The sequence below is a fragment of the Daktulosphaira vitifoliae genome, unplaced genomic scaffold (genome assembly GCF_025091365.1).
Source record: "Daktulosphaira vitifoliae isolate Bord-2020 unplaced genomic scaffold, ASM2509136v1 Scaffold_4, whole genome shotgun sequence".
NCBI classification, from domain to species: domain Eukaryota; kingdom Metazoa; phylum Arthropoda; class Insecta; order Hemiptera; family Phylloxeridae; genus Daktulosphaira; species Daktulosphaira vitifoliae.
The window spans coordinates 13,060,481-13,081,635 of NW_026099575.1; the positions used below are offsets into that span (position 1 = coordinate 13,060,481).

General features: G+C 26.2%; 1 protein-coding gene and 2 long non-coding RNA genes across 3 annotated transcripts in view; 1 reads left to right on the plus strand and 2 right to left on the minus strand.

Annotated features, from left to right (window-relative positions):
* The window catches only part of LOC126906162 (uncharacterized), a 49,521-nt gene that overhangs the window by 6,513 nt on the left and 21,853 nt on the right, over nt 1–21,155 (plus strand). The window lies entirely within an intron of this gene.
* Nucleotides 11,219–12,740, minus strand: LOC126906165 (uncharacterized). The gene is made up of 3 exons (XR_007704196.1): nt 12,389–12,740; nt 12,119–12,310; nt 11,219–12,017 (listed from the first exon to the last, which is right to left on the minus strand). It is a non-coding gene; the product is annotated as an uncharacterized LOC126906165 (long non-coding RNA).
* Nucleotides 16,880–18,628, minus strand: LOC126906164 (uncharacterized). The gene is made up of 3 exons (XR_007704195.1): nt 18,350–18,628; nt 17,717–18,055; nt 16,880–17,134 (listed from the first exon to the last, which is right to left on the minus strand). It is a non-coding gene; the product is annotated as an uncharacterized LOC126906164 (long non-coding RNA).

The window sequence follows — 21,155 nt, forward strand, 5'->3', positions numbered from 1 at the left end:
TTAACAAGTAATACTATATGCGTTATGTCGTGTAGCTTAATCTGTGAGTATTGCGTAAATAGCCCTTAACATGTCGTGATATCCGCAGAGTACCATCGACATATAACAGTAGAGTACCGCCTTGCACGAGTACCCTAGACGTCAATCGACCACCGCAGTGCGCCGACAACGATTACTAAAAGAACAATAGAACACTCGCTCTGAGCCAGTGCCCTTAAACGTGTCATGGTATCCGCAGAGTACCGATGGCACATAACAGTAGAGTACCGCCTTGCACGAGTACCCTAGACGTCAATCGACCACCGCAGTGCGCCGACAACGATGACTATAAAACAGAAATAATTAAAATACAGTTAAGGTACCACACTCTAATTATTTCTTTCTGATTATGTAAATTATGCCCAATGTAGCTGTGCGCAAGTGAACTCATGCAGTTAACTTATTTAGAATTGCTCTAAATAATATTGTGTTATGTGTAAATTTGTCTATTGTAGACAAATTTATTCTATGCAATAAAATAAAAAACAAACTTACTTACAGTGAATGGTCAAACACAAATTGACTTGCTTTATTTAAGAAAATAATTTTTAACAAAAATAACTAAAGAAATATGTAATATTTAAGAGTGAAATATCTGCTGCGACCTTCTTCTTCTACTGGGTTCTGAAAAACTGACCGTCGTTGAGACTACAAGCCACCCTCATTACCTTTCCCTGGTAGGTAGTACCGATCCCTTCTGTGACGCTAGGCAGCAGGTCAACCGGTCCGAACTACCTGCCTCTTTGTTCGCCGACACCCGCAAATGGGGGAAATATCCAAAAAAATTACAAATTTAAAAATTGCTAATTTTCGAAATTTATTCAACTTTTCTTAAAACTTCCATAACTTTTTCAAAAATGAACAAATAAAAATAATATTATTTTGTATTGAAACCTTAGATATTTCCCTTTCATTTGATATAATTTTTTTTGAAAATCTAACACTTATTCTGCTCACTGGGGGGATTTAAAATAGTAACTTTTTTACAAAAAATAACTTTTTCAACTTAATTTTTGAAAATGTTTCGGAAATACTGCGTCCTTTAAACATATATCAAATTAAAGCTTATTTTACGTAATATAAAATGAAAAAAAAAAATTTGTCCCGACGATCTATTTTCTATGCGCAAATGGCTACCATATTCAAAAATTTGCTATTTTAACAAATTTTTTTTTTTAATTTAACACTATCTACAGATTTGCATCGAAGCGTTTTTTATGATAGTGATTTTAATCACTGTCAGATATCATCTATACTGGACCCAACTATGCTACGGCCCCACTGTGCTGGGTTTTTTTTAGTAGAAAATAAAATAATACTTTTAGTTTTTTTAGATTCAATTTTTCATACAAAAGAATCATTGAAGCTACTAAAAAACACGTACATAGACATTTATATTATTCGTATATATTGGTATATATATAAATTAAACAACTATGTCAATTATTGAAGAAGAACAGCTACCAACCGGATAGACAAGAATATAGAGGTTACTTAGTAGTACTAAATTTACATTTTAGTCTGAATACGCCATTTCCAGNAAATATGCTATTTTTCTATTAAAATTCTAGGTTTTGTATTTCATTTTATTTTAAAATATCTTATTAGGAGAATATATTGACTTTCATGAATATTATATAATTTAATTGACATAGAATAAAGTTCATAAGACATAAGAAATTAAACTTATTAATTTTTTTTTACTTTTTTAAAGTTGAAAAAGTAATTTTTAAATTTGAGTTAGCTTAAATAGCCAATTTTTTAGCTTCGATGCGAATTTTTTATATGTAAATACTAATTTTTAATGATATTAAAACTTAGAAGTGATAGAAAAAGTCTAATTGCAGATATGAAAACATCGCGAAAAGTTGATTTAGAATGGTTACTTTTGTTACTGATAAAAGTTCCTTATAGTTCTGAGCATTTATTTATAGTAATAAATAGTTTTTATTGAAATTTATTGTATCAAGCCCTTTAAATTTTTATACACGTAAAAATAAAGCAGAATACAACTTCTTTATTATTTTTATAATTTCTCCGTTTAAATTACAATATTAAATTATTGAATATCAATTTCATACTAAATTTAATAATTATAATTAGTATTTATTCATNTAACCATACATCATAGCTGGCCTCACAATTTCATACTAAATTTAAAAACTATAATTAGTATTTATTCATATATTATATTTTAAAATCAAAGAACTACTAATCAGGATATAATTAAAGAAATAAGATTTGATGATGCTTTTGGAATAATCCATCAATTTCTCTAAATGAAACACTATCTACAGATTTGCATCGAAGCGTTTCTTATGATAGTGATTTTAATCACTGTCAAATATCATCTATACCTGTCCCATCTATGCCTTGTCTACACTGTGCTTCGACCCCACTGTGCTACCGTTTTTAATAATAATAACGTGTGATGTAATATTTTGATTTACTCTTTATTATTTTTTATAAAATCTCTAAAAACTTACAGAAAAACTTATGGAAAGTTGTGATGAAAGGGTGTGTGAAAGAGAAATATTTAAACGCATTTTAATTCATACACCTAAAAATTCTCTTGTTTTGTATACTCAGCTCGTCAAAAAAATCATTTTTTCTATGAGGCTTTTATAGTTTAATAAGGTAGATTGCATTAAAAAAATATTTTTTTTTTTATAATACAGATAAATTAATTTTTTAATTTATTTGAATTTTCAATAATTCTGAAATTAACTATTTTTCTACTACGCATTTAAAAATTTTCATTTTGTTTTTTCTTCATTCTTTATGATAATTTTTAATTTTTTTTATATTTGACAAGATGCATATTTTATTTTGTTAGTAAAATTTGTATTAATTACTATCAATAATTTTCGTTATTTCTCATTCTTTGAAATGTTTTAGATTCAGATATATCATATTATTATTATATACTACTTATTATCTGTTTTTAATATTAAATACAAAATACGGTTAAAATATTACCAGAATTCGTTTCTCGATATCTTATGAATTTCTGATACAAAATTATAATTTTGCAAGTATTGATACTTTATCACTTTGGTGCATTATTATGGTCAGCCACAGCTCGTCCCAGCGACGACTCTACGTCGTGGCATTTCTGTTTTTTTACAAAAGTCCAATCGCTGTGACTGTCAAATACTATATTGTCTAAAATACTTGATATGTAAACCCATTGCACTATTACTTATGAATTAGTTGTACATAATTTGATTCTTGTAAACACTAAGTAAAATAGTATAAAAACTTTGTTTAAATTTTTATCTAAAGAAGTTTACCTACTGGCACAACCGTTTGAAATAATGGGGTTAAAAACAATTTAAAAAAAAAAGCCTCCAACTCTGATGATTTATTTATTTAAATTACTTTAAATTTAAGTTATAAATACTTCTATAAAATATGTTAAATTTAAACTTAAAATCTAGCGAAAAAATAAAAAAAAACCTTCAAAGTAAAAAAACCCAGCACAAGGGGGTCGCGGCACAATGGTGACGTGGCATAGTTGGATCAAGTATAATGATATATGACAATGATTAAAATCACTATCAAAAAAAAAAACGCTTCGATGCAAATCTTTAGATAGTGTTTAATTATAAAATTGGTGTATTATTCCATAAGCTACATGATATACTATTTCCTTATTAATATCCTGATTAAGATAAAGTATGTCAAATGAAAAAGGGATTATTAAAAAGTCGAATTTTTTTCCATAAAACAGTACATTACATTTGTTTTAATTTAAGATATTTATAAACGTATCAGACTTTCCGGAACACTTTCAAAAGTTAAGTGTAAAAATAAATTTTTTGTGAAAAAGTTGTCATTTAAAATTCTACCCTGTGGGCAAGTGAAGGGTCAGATTTATAAAAAAAATACATATAATGAAAGGTAAAGATATCAAGCATCTAAAAAAAAAAATTATATTGATTTGTTAATTTTTGAAAAAGTTATGGCAGTTTTAAGTAAAAAAAATTGAAAAAATTTCGAAAATTAGCGATTTTTAAATTTGTAATTTTTTTTAGATTTCCCCCATTTAGGGAGAACGAGGGAAATTTTTTCAATTTTTAAGGGTAATGTGTAATGGGATAGACATAGAACGTATCGTTGAAAGAAATCCGTTCGGTGAGAGCTGAGAAAAAGTGATAAAAGGCACAAAAAAAAAAAACATTTTAGTAAAATTAATACCTTCTCAGCTTCGCATCGAAGCTAAAATAAAAATTTTTATATAATTTTGATATCTATTAATAAAGTGTATGATTAAATGATTTCCGAGTTATTATATAAAACTATCAAATCAAATTAAAAGGTTTAATTTGTATATGTAATATGTATATAAAACAAAAAAATCCAATAAGTATTAAAATTTACAAGCATTAATAAAATAAATAAATAACATTCTAAAGTTGTGTTGTTTACAACTGAAAATCAAAATATAACTATTTCTACTATAAATAATTTCTTCAAATGAAATAGTTAGTACCTAATGAAGTTTTAAAATGTCAATATATTTTTTAAATTAATCTGAATACCAATATGAACAATTTTTATTTTTATTCTAGACAATTGAATTAATTTATTAATAATCCATACAGCGGCGTAATTTTAGATTATAATTGACTGGGGAAATTTTTTAACCGGCCCATTATTTTACAAAGACGCTCGTTTCACGTGCAATTTATCCCCATAATATAACCTCAAAACTCATTTTATATATAAAAAAAAAAAACTATTTTCAAAAAAAGGCTTTATGATTTTTTTCATACAACTTTAACATTAATAAAATGTAATTTTTTAAGGTTCTTTGTACATTAAATGATGGAGTTTTATAACGAAAAAACAATTATTAAAATAAATAACTTACATTTTAATATATAACATCAAAAATTAACAAAAAACCCTCATGGTCTCCTCTGGCTATGGGGGTTATAAAATGGAAGATATTGAATCATTTGAATTTAACAACCTCAAAAACATTTTTATCAACTATTTTTTTATTCTAAATTAGATATTTAGACTAAATTTTTACTATCAAAATTACGTTTTAGAATACTGTTTGGCTCCAATATGTATTGAAAATTTAGATTGGGACAAATGTCCAAGTTGACCCCTTTCCAAAATTTTGCCCTTAAACCCATTTGATTTAAGGATCAGGGGATCGTATTTACAACTAATATTCAATTTTTTGTTGTTTTTAATCAGTATAATTTTAACTAAATATTAAATTAATTTTTTGAGGTGACTAGAGAACGTTAAGAGTTAAGTTATAAATTATGAAAATTAGACCATAAGTAAGAATTAAAAAATTTAATTGAGTATTTGCGATTAAATGATGATTAAATTTGGTAATTATGACTTAATTATGCAAGGTATATTTAATCTAAATAAGGCACGAGATTCAACTGGATAAAGTTTTACTTCTCATTATCATATAAAATTAGAGTACTAGGTTTCAATATTATTTGTAGGATTTTGACTTAAAATTTTTAATATCTTATTAAAAGAAGATATATTTTATGTGATGACAACAAAAATTGTAATACTTAATTTATACAGGATGATTTTTTTATCATAACCCACTCATTTATTTGCAGAATAAATATAATTTAACACATTTTCTTTTTTTGGTTTTCTTTAGTTACACATTATTCTTGAATTATTAACTATTTAAAACTTTTTATGTTCATCCCTTATGCCTTGTAAGGGAGTCAACTTTGTTTTTTTTAAATGGGAACACATATTTTGAATTTAATAAAATGTTTGAGTTTTTAATTTAATAGTAAATGACATTTGAATTTTTAGTATTGATAAAAAAATTTTATGATAAAAAAATCACGCTTTATAACCAAAAGAACCATATTTTATTTGCATTTTGAAATCGACCACGAGATTTCAAGGAGATTAATTTAATATTATGACCAGAAAATTTGTCGTAAGCAAAACTCTAGATATTACTTTTATTGATTACATTAATTTTATGATACTAAAAATAAGTATTATAACCAGTGTACTTTTGATAACGTTCTTAAACACAACTTACACTCAGATATTGAGTTTGTATTTTAAAAAATGTGTAACTATGATAGCATTTGATGAAAAAAATAAAAATGGGATTTAACATCCAATATTGTAAGATGATCGACTAAGTTAATAAAGTAGGAAAAAAATTCTAAAAATTATTCACTTATGTGGTGTTACCAGGAGGACTGATAAGGCTGCAGCTACACCTCTCATCCACGAATTTCACACGATAACCAATTATTTACTAAATATTGTACTTTAAAATGGACCATAAGCAAAAAAAATCATTATAAAACAATATAATTTTGCTTTTATCACCCCAGAAAAAGGTTTTTATTTCCGTTACTCATTTATCATTTATAATTAGTTATATTATTTTTTTCGTATATTCAAAATGGGAACTCACTATTAAGATAATATAGGAAAAAATCATCAAAGTACTAATAATTCTAAGATATATTTTACTAATTATTTTCTTTGCAATTGTAGTAATTTTACAAATACCGAAAATATTTCTTTCAACTAGGCAAACAAATTTTCCCAACTGCACAAAAAGTAATTAACTTCACTTTAAATTATAGCCCGATTAAGTATATTTACAAAAATATGTGTTTTAATAAATCAAAAGTTGCTATAAAAAACTAAAAATTATTTTGTTTTTCATGATAATTATTTGATTAATTATAGTTTGATATAAATTAGATTCAGTAGTTAATTTTAGATTATATGAAATGTTTCATTTATTAAACAGTAAAAAAATGTTTAATGTTTATGAAATTATTTATGAACTTTACAATATATCATTTAGAATATTAAAGTCTGCCTAATACCTATAATTATTTTCTATAATAAATTTATCGTTTACTGTATTATATGATAAATGTATTGACTTTATTATTTCAAACGCAACAATTATTTCTTATATTTATAAATATATTCATATTTCATATGAAGCTATCAGCATTTGTGTGAATGTTTTAATATAAACACAAAATTGATTAAAAATACTATAAGTGTTAATTTTAAATAAATAGTAGCCAAACATTTCATAAAATATCAAAACAAAAAATTCAGTATTTTTTAGATAGGATTTGTTAATTTTTAGCTAATAAATTAATATAATTCTAAAAATGAACAGTATTAATTCATATAAATTAAAATTCTTAATATGAATTTTAATAAAACTCTATATTGTAAAGTTCAAAAGAAAAACATTTTAATTAAAAGAATTATTCAAGTAACTTAAAATAACGTTATACTATAATTAAATAAAAATATTAAGTAAAATTAAAAAGGAATATAAGTTTGATAAGTAACAATATTTTTTTATTAGGTTTTATCATCTCTAATACAATATTATTCCTCCTATACGGGTACCTGGTTTGGGCGGATACTCTAAATTATTCGTCCAAAAACCGAGAATCTATGTTCAAGGTGTAGATACCCGCGCGAAGTCCTGCCCCTACCACCACGTGGTGCAACCCGGGCAACGGATCCAACATTGAAAGGCCGCCTAGAGCTCTAAATTTGTAGAGGCGCCACATCGAAGTCATCTAGTAATATAGTAACTTATTAACTAATTATCTGAACTAACACACGCGAAAGGATAGATGCCAGTGTGACCATTATGATATGGTATAATATGGACGAGGATCACATGTGGTAGGGAAAATTATTTGTATAATTATCATGTGTGTATATGTAAAACTGAACCTACAGACGTACGACGCGCACTGTTTGAATATAGTTACCTGTGACCTTAGACTCATGATAATTTTAATTTAATATTAATTACGTTATAAGTTTATACTGTGTTAAACTATACAGGATGATTTTTCTAATTACATTAGAGCGCGAAATTATATGCATTTATAATTTTGTTTAAGCCACTTTGGTAGGTCTCAAGTTTATGCAACTTAGTTGTAGGATATATATATATATATAGTATTCAGCAAGTAAAGAAACAGGTTTCTATTGTTCTTATTATTTGTAACAACTGACTTGTTTCCTTACTTACCGAAAACTCTGTATAATATAACAGAGTTTCATCAAACCTTAATTTTGATAAATACAAATTATATTATTTAAAAAAAAATTATATATTGTTAATAACTAACGAAATAGCATTAGTGAAACGTATACAGAGTAATTAATTGAGAATAAGATACTCATTTTCTCATTTGGTAACATTAATATCTGACTTATTCATTGTTAATGTTTTAGTCTAATATTCAACGTGTTAGTGTTGATGAACTAGAATTGAAATGTATTGGTTGTTTTATGATCCAATAAAGCCATTGTAATGTCTTTGAATCACAATATAGACAATATAGGTGTAGTGTCAATCGTGGATAAGATGAGAGCAAATAGACTTAGATGGTTTGGTCATGTTATGAGAAGAGAAGAATCGGAAGCCGTAAGAACAGTTATAGAAATGAATGTTATAGGAAGAAGAGGTATAGGAAGACCAAGAAAGAAATGGAGAGATGTTATTGAATGCGATATGAGGACAGCTTATGTGAGCGTAGAGGATGTGGAAGATCGTGTCAAGTGGATGTTTAGGATAAGAGTGGCCGACCCCAAGTAGTTGGGATTATGGCGAGGAAGAAGAAGAAGACATTTAGAGCGCTAAATTATATGCATTTATAAATTTTGTTCAAGCCACTTTGGTAGGTCTCAAGTATATGCAGCATTATTGTAGGGTTATATATAGAGTGTTCTAAATTATATATTAAGTAAATAAAAAAACGGGTTTCCATTGTTCTTATTATTTATAACAACTGTCCTGTTTTCTTACTCATTAAAAACTCTGTGTATATCAACAAAGTTTTATCAAACCTTATTTTTGACAAATAAAAATTATATTATTTCCTCCTAAGTTTCAAAAAATAATTATGTATTGTTAATTACTAACGAAATAGCATTAGTGAAACGTATATAGGGTGATATATAAGAATAAGACACTCATTTTCTTAATAGGTAACATTAATCACTGACTTATTCATTGTTAATGTTTCAGTCTAATATTCAACGTATTAGTGTTGGTGAACTAGAATTGAAAAGTATTGGTTCTTTTATGATCCAATAAAGCCATTGTAATGTCTTTGAATCACAATGAGCTATAAATATATATTTACATTCATTTGTTTTTTTTTATATTAAATTAAAGAATATTTAAAACTGTTTTTAATCTTATAATGTTACACATTTTATTTTAACAGCTTGATGTCAATACTTTTTTAAAATGGAAATATAAAGTTTATACAAGTTGTTAAGTATTATTACATTATGTACCTTATTATTTGAACATTTTATTATCTATAATAAAAGTATTAATGGAAATTGATTTTATAAGTTTTGTGTTATATTTAGTTTTATTATATTAACCCTAAATAAATAATTTTTTTTCACATTATCTAGATATTTTTGAATGAACATCTCATATACTTGAATTTAATTACTACTCATTTTTTTGGTACCTTTATTACTAATTGCTACTAATTTTTTTACACTTTTATTAATAATTGCTATTAATTTATTTCATATCTTTAATACTAATTGTCACTAATTTATTGACACTTTTATTACTAATAGCTACTAATTTGTACACATCTTTAATACTAATTGCCACTAAATTTTTAACTTTTTAATTTTTAATTTTTAAATATTTTAATTTAATTTAATCACAAATTCTTTTTCTTGTGTGTATCATCTTCAATGAACTCGTGTATTTTGTGTTTCTTTTCCTTCGAAAATCTTTTTCCCTTAGTTTATAAGGTTCGGGAAACGGTCTTGTCTAAGGACATTATGGTTATTTGTCAACTTATCAATAGGTTTTGATGTACATCAACAATCAACAACTCATCAGACAACAATTATAGCTTTAATTATTTATAAGTTTAAAATTATGTCTATATTTAATATTATTATGAATGGTTAATTATAAAAAAACATTTTCTTTTCCTAAGTATTTAGTAGTAACTTAATTCAATTATGACCTTAAAATTGAGCAACATAATTTTTTTTATTCTTATTATTTTTAAAAGATATAAAATTAACTTATATGTTACCCAGTAAACTGACAACCCTATAGTTTATGTTCCTAGCGCCATGAAAGTTGCAAAAGTTATCTGTTGTGTCCAAAATTCGATATTCATAATATGTAACCTTTTACTATTAATGGAAAATCAACTTAGAGTTCACATTATTATCAGCACTACTTCCAAATTATCACAATTTGCTGGTACGTGGGTGTATAATCTATCGCTCATTGATGTACCAATCGAGTTAGATAGAAAATATGTAGGTGACATATTGTTCTTTAAAATCTGAAGGGATGAAAGATTTGATTGAAAGGAATAAATTTAATTAGTTTATAACTAACTTAAAACTAATACTTAAAAAAATTTCAGTACGTGTATTACTTTTCCAATCTAGTGGAATTGGCTACAAACAGATCATTTCTAGGAATAGATTCTTTGAAGAGAAAGATCTTCTATTCGTGACTTTTCCACTTAAATTCGAAAATGATTGGAATAAAATAACATAAAAAACAAGTTGACAAAATAACTAGTTTTTTTATTAAAAAAATTTATATATTTATAATTTTTTTTTTGTTTCTGTACTATATTGTAAATTATACATTTTTAAATACATCAGAGTTTTCGTACTTCACCCGTAAATGCGTTATATTCCATTTGACAGTCGTGAATAATTACATAATAGATCAACCGTTGAAGACTTGACGGTATGGTTTTGTTTAGAACAATTGATCACGACTATGGGTCTACGTTTTTTGTAATTTATAAAATCTATTAAAGGGTACGAATCTTTACGACTGTAGTACATTTTCTGGAATTGTGAGTATGAGATGTAAAACGTTGTGTACTTGTTGTTTTCGAAATCGGTGTTTTGGTTCTCGTAGGGGTATTCGTTCACATTCAGATACGCTTTGACGTTTCTCAACGAACAGTGATCGAAATCTGTAAGATCGTGTTCTTTGGAGCAAACAAACGTGCGCATCAACCACGTGTGATGAGTTGTCTATGGTACCAAACGGCAACGTCCCAGTGTTGGAATTCTAACAGGTNGAGCAAACAAACGTGCGCATCAACCACGTATGATGAGTTGTCTATGGTACCAAACTTCAACGTCCCAGTGTTGGAATTCTAACAGGAGCCATTTCTTGCTGTCCAGAATTGTTATTTTGTTAAAAATTTTAAACACAATTTATTTCGTTGGAGTTTTGATATCTACTATAATTGTGCACGATTGTGCATCCTTTAAAGTATCGTTGCAGTTCCAACGGTGGTCATAAATTACCAAAACTATCAAATTACGTAACGCATTTACCACGTTTACTATAAGCTACCCAATGTGTGCAAGGGTAAGTGAAAAGGTCCAAATTCACTATAGTCATTTCGGTTATTTGAGGTCCTGATTGCGGTAACGTGTCATGACAAAATACGTCACGAAACACTTTACAATCAAGAATACAGTTACCGAAATTTACAATGTCAACATCATACAAGGCACGATCGGGTAGCTGCAAAATTAATTTTTTGTGCCGATCGTTTTTGTTTTTATCCTTTCTCCGCCGTCGAATTTAGTACTTTTTGTATGTCTTACAACCGGATGTTTGTAGATAAAAACTTTTACCCGTGCTTATCGCTGTATTGCCTTTACGGCTGAGTGCGATCGCCACCTTGACTACATTTGCAGCATGGATGATCGATGAGATAGTTGGAAGTGTCGAAGTATTCAAACAGATATTTTTTCATAATTGATCATTCAAAATTTCCAATAGGCATCGGTTTTAATAAAAAAAAAAAAAAAACTGTTCCATATAAAATTGTAGCATCTAGGTATTGCAGATATTTATGTAGAATATTGGGATTGTAGTCGGCGATGTCTGGGTGATTAGCTCGAGCATACCGCTGATTGACCTATATTAAATATAATATATATATATATGTATATGTGTGTATAATAATATAAATATAAATATTATTAAAAATATATTTTTATTTTTAATAATCACACATACTTGTGTCAAACCTCCACATATCCCAATTCAAACATTAATAACATATCTCGGTCTGTTATCAATTCAATGTGGATATCAGTGTATTTTAATATAGCGTCAAATGACAGGGCTCGACATGAGTAATAATGAGTGGGATCCAGGGAATAATTTTTCAAATCTCCATGCGAAACTTTTCAAATATGTCAGCAAGTACTTAAAAAAAATAAATGTATTTATAATTGTTAATTACTAAAAAATGAACAATATACCATAACGTCGACAAATAAATACTTTTCACTATAATCGCCGAGAGTTTTGCATTAAAAGTGTTGCCACATTTTTTTTGCATGTTCACAGTCCTCTTCAGATATTGTAGATTTCGTAATGGAACTGTAAAAATTTTCGCGTACCGGCAGCTGTATTTCTTGGAGTTTTTCCCAACTGTCTACGTATTCGTATGGGAAAACAGATATCCGTGTGACCAGCTCCAACGATTTAAAGATATTTAATGTATTTGCAAAATCAGGTAAAGTCAATGTGGTTGTAAGTTGATACAAACTCTTTTGCAGAAATCGATATGAATCTATAAATTGAAGTTGAAAATAATCGCTTATTGTCTTACTAAACGAAATATATTTTTCTTCAGATTATGCTATAACACTAACATCTTTATCGTCGTAAGCTATTTCTGGTATTATGTACGTATGGTATGTACGAGTCATAGTTTGAAAGACCATGCATGATAACTGGAATGAAAGGGGTATATCGTCGTTGTAAATTACATTTGTGGCATAAAACAGCTCGAAATTTTTCCGTCCATTGGTTATGGTCCTTGACTTTTACTATTTTATCGGTAAACTCTATTAAACACGAGTCACAATGTTTTGTGGTATCGAAATGATGTTGTTCCTCAGAAGTTAGAGGGTTAATCTCGATGCTAATTTTCATGATATCTGATACTTGTTTTCCAATAGCCACCAACACTAATACAAAATGTTTAGGAGCATCTGGTCCACGATACATTAATGATTCCTCCGGTAATTCATGACTCTTGTTTTATGGTAATATATTGGAGTTGCACACTACGTAAAAACAATAACTCGTTGGTTCATGTTTTTGTATAATCATAGAGTTATCCGATATTTGTTCCATCGTTCGAACAAGTAAACTTTCCATATCAGCGTAAATTGGTTAATACTAATGGTATTGGTTCTTCTCATCTTGTGTTATTAAAACGTAGTATTGAAAGATCAGAGTTGTGCTGTGATAAAACAACGCGAGCCTCCTTAAACTTTTCACACATTTTTTCATGTTCTTTAAGTCCTTTTTTTCCCACTCGGATGAGTTAGTACGGTTGCTCGTTAAACATACTGAGACATCGTCATAATTCAAGAATAATGAAATTTAATCTATTATTCTTGAATTGAAAAAATAGAGATATATTATGGTAGAATTGTAAACTTGAGTTAAAAAAGTAACATGAGCAAATATATTTTATGAACTATTCATAGTAATAGTTTGTAAGACACTTTGAATGAAAACATAAAGTTACTGTAAAACTGTCAAAGTCTACTTTTTATACGTATGTTTTAAGTTTTGGACGCCCTCTGTATAAGAGAAAATTTCCCGATTAAAAAAAAAGGCATGACGGATGAAAAGTATATACATAATGTATTTAGAAAAAAAAATTTGTTACATACATATTTAGAAATGTTATAGCAATTTAAAGTTGAAAATTGAAAATTTTAACACAAAAATAGCATTTTTTTAACTAAGGCAGCCGTTTGCATGTAGAAGATAAAACGTTGAGACAAATTTTTTTTTTTAATTTATTGTATGTAACATAAGTCAAATTAATTATGTTTAAAGGACGCTGTATTTCCAGAACATTTTTAAAAGTTAAGTTGAAAATGTTGAGTTTTGTAAAAAAGTCGCTATTTTGAATCCCTTCTTGTGAGTGGGTAAAGATTTTGAAAAAAATTATATCAAATAAAAGGGAATTGCTTACAATTTCAATATAAAAAAAATTATTTTATTTATTTATTTTTCGATGTGTTGTGGCAATTTTTATAAAAAAATTTTAAAAAACGTCGAAATTTACAGATTTTAAAAATTGTAATTTTTAAATGAATTTCCTCTATTTACGGAGAACAAAGGAAAAAATTTTAATGTTTAAAGGGTAATGTCTTCAACTAGATACGATTATAGGATACGATACTAGATAGACGATTATATTATCTTTCAGCATATCCGATCAAAAACGCCTTGTTATTATCGATGAAGAAGTCACTTTTATTGTGCATGAAATTCTCGGGGCTGAATAAAATAAAGTGAATTAAGATATTAAATACTTAATAGGGTACAGTAAATTTTGAATATTATGTTGTTTTCGAATATACCATGCTATCTAGTGTTGTATAAACAAATTGTAGTGAGGTGTAATATATAGAATTAATAAACACTTTTACGGTTTAATAACAACTATACTATATTACAACGAACTAACAAATAACAGCGAGAGACGAAGCGCGTTTAAGACAGAATGCGTAAGTGATTGACTGATCGATTGATTGACTGGAGCGACGATCTTGCCCTTAAATTGTCAGAGGAATCTTCTAGAGGCGGCGGCGGAACGCTCTAGAACATTCGACCGCCACAAAATTATGAAAGTTAGACAGCTCTCATAGAGATCTCATCTCATTTAAAGTATTTTAAAGACAAATTTAAGAATTTTTTAATGGTGATTCATGTAATTAATTTCATTTATTGTAAAGATTTGTAGCCTCGATTGGAAGCCAAGGTGTTATATTCACCATTATGTGATTTTTGCGTTTATGCATAAAATTTCTATACTCTCAGTTAGACCGATTTTGTTAATTTAGACATCAAAAAATACCTGAATTTTATCTAGTTGAACTTTTTTCTTCAAAAATTAAAAAAATTTTAGATGTATAAAAAAATATCCCAAGTTAGTAATAATAAGGCCAAATTATATTTTTTTCCACCTTTATATTCACAAGAACATTTTTAATAAAAAGTTCTTTATCATTTTTTTATTGTTTTTTTAAATAAAAATTGAATCTTAATGAAATTTCTACGTTAATATCATAGTTTGAAATCTTATTTTTATTTGCATTTTTTCTTTTTTAAAAATTGCCGACTCAAATATTCTAAAATTACATTAAATTTATGAGTTTAAATTTGATAGAATAGTTATTTTTATTTATATTCTTACCCTTGAAATATAATTGCAGCTGACGTAGAAGTTTAGTCATAAGAACACATTTTTATTTTAATTTACTTACCAAAAATAAATAGCAAATATAAAATGAATAGTAGACTTTTTAAGAGTTATACAATTTATTAACAATTCAGATAATTGAGATACAAACTGTTAAATTTTTGTCTAAAAAATTTTGTAGTTTTTTTTTTATTTATTTAATGTTATCCTCCTTTAAAAATTCAAAAATTCAAAAAAATGTCTTTCATATTATATCAGAAAAACTATTTGATAATTGGTGAATGGGGTGTCCAAATGTCAAAATTAACTTGCAATAGAGCTTGTTTTTTACTAATGGAACAAGTTATGTAATAATGAAACATAAAAGCCATAAATCTACTGGTTCCCTTGCTCATTTTACCTTTATTAAATGTCTATGATTAGTAGTACTCTACTTAACCATATAAATCAATTTTATTGTTCATTTTCTAAAACAAAAGTTATGTTGAAAAAAATTTAATTTTTCCATTTAAAAATATTATAAGCATAGCAAGATTATGTTGTTCAAATATTTAGTNTAAAAATGTTATAAACATAACAAGATTATGTTGTTCAAATATTTAAATATCTCAAATTCATTTTATCAAAAATAATTTATTTTCAAAAAACGATAGGTACGAGTGAAATTTTGATAAATGCATTACTAGAATAAATACAATGAAAATCTGTTAAATATTATACCATGTTTATTAAAATTAAATATTATACACGTAATAACTTATAATTAAATAACAAATTAAAACTAACAATACTATGAAATTTATTTAACTTGTCTTATTTCTACAGACATAGAGAACTGATTGACTAAATTCCGTCCTCTTAAACACAAGTACAGCTTTTCAAAGAGAACGTTGTTTCGGTCTCAGAGTGGACTGTATAATACGTTTACTTTTAGCTATCTACTTAATAAGAACGAGATAAACCTTAAAACTTTTAACTTAGTGTGTAATACTTTATTTTGTATACATATTTTGGCGTGCGCGTCGTGCCGTCCATAACGATGACGAATTCATCCTTTTATTACTATCACTACAATAAAAGAAACCGGTACGCACCGGCTAAACGCGCTTATCTCATACAATAACCCAGATAGCAAAAAAATAATTCATCATCATTTTAAAAATATTAAAATTGAAATAATATTATTAAATAATCATTTTATTTTGATTCAAATTGCAATATAAAAATGTCATAAAAATATTAATTAGTTATCATTTGGCCACCAGAATAACATTTTAAAAATGTTAAAAATTTAACAATATTAAAATAATATAATTTTAAGGTTTAGTTAATATTATTCAACAATAATAATATTTTGTTTATTAAAAAATCTGGCTATTATTTATAATTATTAACAATTATTTTTGATAAAAAAATATAATTTTAACCATTAAACAAAAACTTATTTCGCATACTAATGTTTAAAATCAAATGTAGGTGTCCTAAGGAACTAAAAAATAAAATAAAATTCCAATACAACAAATTCAATAACACTTTATTATATTATATCAACACATTAAAACATTTTCATTTTTAAATACTGCCGCGATAATACTGATTTTATAAAATCAGAAAATACAACTTTTAAAGATTTTTAATAAAGAAATTAAAAAATTTTTACAAAAAGTAAAAGTTAATTTAAACAATATTTATTTGTAACTATACAATGTTAAAACAGCATCACAAAATAAATAGCCCATAATGTTGCAGACAGTGCTCGGCAAAGTATTTCTGTTTAATCTTGTCAATTCCATAATCTAAAAATTAAATTGATGGTTATAATCATTATAAAGATATACTAAAGAGTAAGCACCCAAAACTTTTGTTTATCCATTATAAATTGACAATTAAAAAATTAAAAATTAAAAAAAAAAAACAATTTTCAAGTTGAAAGTTTATTTTGGTGGTACTCAAATTAAACCCCATCAAGTTTCACTGCTGAAAAAACAAATGTGTTTAACTAATAAAAAAAGGACTTAAGCACCTATTTATTGATCTCGTACCAACTGGTTATTTAGTTTTTCTACAGTTACAAATTAATAGGGGTGTTATTTATTTTTAAACAAATTTGTTATAAAAATGACATTAAAGCACTTGTTATATAAATCGAGGGAACTTTAATTAAATATAAGTAAAGAAATATTAAAAAAAAAAGTATACCTTAATAATAATAAAATTGAGTCATATTGGCCATTAATAAATAAGAAGAATACAAAAAGTAAGATAACACAATAAAAATGTGTAGATCATTACAAAATAGTCTAAACAAAAACAACTCATCAAATTTCACTTACGGCTTTTGTTTTGAAGAAGACATCAGTAAGTTTATGNTCACTTACGGCTTTTGTTTTGAAGGAGACATCAGTAAGTTTATGTTCAAATATTTTTATGTCTTCCTCATTATTCAAGGGTAACAAAGAAGAAAAATCTTCATATTCTGAGTTGTCTTGAATATTGCAACTAACATAGCAAGAATTACCATTTTTCATCATACTTTCAGTATAGTTCATACTTTATACAACTACTGGTTACTTAATACACCAATCAGAATTTTCTATTCTTTTAAAATCTTGTATATCTATGCTCTCTTATATTCAACACATCTATTTATACATTATATTCATAATCTTAGAATAACCTGATTCTTTTATTTGAGCTAATTATTATTTTAATAAAGGCTATAAAAAAAAAAAATTAAATAAAGAACTAGGAGAAATATTTAATAAACGCATACTGTCTAATCATATTATACACGTTTCAGTCATAAATCAATTATTAGTCACTTTTAATATCATTCTTTATCGAGAAGAAATCTATCAATTATACTTGTCGTATTTTTACTCTAATCAAAATAATTAAACGCAATATGCCATCCCTAATCTTAAGTGTAAAGAACTATATTAACGTTAAATAAAATGTCAAAATGAATTGTATACTATTCATCTGTAATAATTTTTATATTTTATGCTTACCTATCAATAAACAATTACATTGTAAGAATAAGACAATGATGATTTTTGGGGATACAAAATATTAAAAAAGGCAGAGCAATCCTTTACAATCTAGTCTGTTCTAATCGCACACTCGACATCGTTACGTAATAATTGTGATCATCATTTTCGGAATTTTTACTTGTAAAGTTGTAAATTAAAAGTAAAATATGCGTTATTTTATTTATCAATTACTACTTAATACTGTCACTGAAGTTATTCTAAAAACAAAGAAAAAATATCAAGTAGATTTCAAATTAATAATAGTTAAGACTTACATTATTTCATAGCCCTTAAATCACACTCCGAATGAAAGTAACTCTCATTTTATCATACATTCCTTTCAATTTTTCATATTTTAAAATTCTATCATTATTTATTAAAAATAAATAAGTGTTTAACATAAAAATTTATAAAGTTTTGAGTTACTATATTTTTCGCGAGTACCGGATGGTCCGTGTTTTAGGCTATCACAAGAAAATAAATGTTAAGGTATTTTTATCCCTAAAGGGATAAAAAAAAAATTATTTAACTACATATTATTATAGAAATTTTAAATGATTCAATATTTTCCTTTACAAAAATAAAAAATGTTTAATAATTTCAAAGAAAATGAGTGTCATATCCTTAATGAATCACTCTGAATATGACTTTACAAAACTAGATAAAAATTGGATATACATAATATTTTTATGTTTAGCGAATTGCAGAGGTTTGAAGAAAATCAAAATAAAAGATACAACTGACAAAGAAATCATAGCAGCTATTGGGAAATATAAACTGATTCAAAAAGAAGACTTGAATACTTTTCAAAAATTCCAATACTGCATAAGTTACTTACTTAATTTTAATATTTTCATTGTAACAAATTAAACAATTATGTTTTTTTTTTAAATAATTATAATAATTTACTGTATTTTTTAGATGTACTACTCCCCCCAAAGACCACGCCATTCACCACCTCTCGAAGTATGGTGAATGGGTGAGGGGAGGGGTGACCAAAGTTCCCTATATTACATTACAGATGTTCTTTCAGGCAATATTTGCACAATGAACCTGCGATGTACATCATACAAATTTTAACTATATTTGATAATGTAAACTATTATACCAATAATTTAGAAACATACACCCAGAGAAAAACCTCGATCTATTTAATAAATTCATTGTTCAATTTGATAAATATATCATTACTATTGAATCTATGATATATTTATCACTATGATGATTTTTTTTCTTGTCTTGAACAATAATTATTCATAAGAATAATTATTTTGTTCATATTAATACGTTTTCATCTAATTTTATAGTTGTTCCTAAATCTATCCTTAGAAATAACTATTTCTTACAATAAACTAGATAACCATAACAATTTATAAAAATAATAAATGTTTAATATGTACATTTTTATAAAAAAAATCATTATTTAACAAAAAAATTAGGGTATTTTTCTTAAAAAAACACAGCGTGTATAATTTTTTATATTTTAGGGTGATTATTTGTCTAGGAATTAAGCTCTTTTTTAGTTGCACATATTGTACCAAAATCTAATAATAGAAAAAATAGATAGAGCACATCGTTTTTTTAGAAATTGAAATGTAAATTTAGAGCAGGAATTAATTAGTTAAATATTCTTAGTTTTCTTTTATTAAGACTATTTTAATTTGTGCTGGTAAAAAAAGCTTGAATTTACTGCGACGAGCTTTCATAGATTTCCCTTTTTCTAAGTACTAGTTAAAAGAATAAGTATCAAATGAATCGTCTACAGGATATCAGGAACAGGATATCGCTATTGACAATATCAAGAAAAATTTCTATGAAATATGAGGAACTTAAATGGTATTTAAATCAAGTAATAAATATGTAAAATTAGAAATAAGTAATTTATATAAAAAAAAGCTTTGACTATCTAAAAATATCAAACATTTTTTTGATGTGTAATAGAAATTTGTCCATAAATCTCTAAAACAAATATCATAACTTGAAATTTATAATAGAATAAATAAATCATATTATTTTCATGTAAATATGTCTGTGCTAAATAAAATTTTAATACGATCCCAATTTACGTTTATATAAATGTCAAATACTTTTCAGGTAGTTCAGTTTAAGAAAAATTCAAGTGTTAATTTTCTGACTTAAATATACATTTTTTTAGTTATACAAAATAAAAAAATGTTTTTTGCTACAATTTTAGTTGCAATAATAATTAGTTATTGTAATGAAACACACGGTGTTTCTGAAGACGCATTATTGTTTCTGAGAAACGAACCTGTATTATACTCAGAAGGTGGAATTGTTTCGTTTGGATGCATAATCGAGGAAGCATCGAGATTTGATGATATTACTCGAAATGTCAAAATAAATAATGGTCTAAAAGACGCTGTAGAATCACGAGTAAACAAATATTTTCTTGCATTGTCCGTTTACTGTTTAGAAGCATTGCAATTTAAACAATCAACTAAATTTTCTGTTGACGCAGCTTATAACGTGTTTAATACAATCAATGGCATTATTCCAAATTTGGAAAATATGGACAATTCAAAACCTATTAAACAAATATTAAACATAGTTTTTAGACAATATTTTCAAATATTGAGTTCAACTGAATCTAATATTGAGTCCAAGTTAAATAATATAATTTATTATTGTATACGTTTATTTAATCTATACAAGGACTATGAAAACAATGGAAATGATCTTGATATATCAAGACTCAGTATTTCTAACGTTAAACCACAATTCAAAGATGTATATCAATCAATCCTAAAGTTAATCCAACCTCACA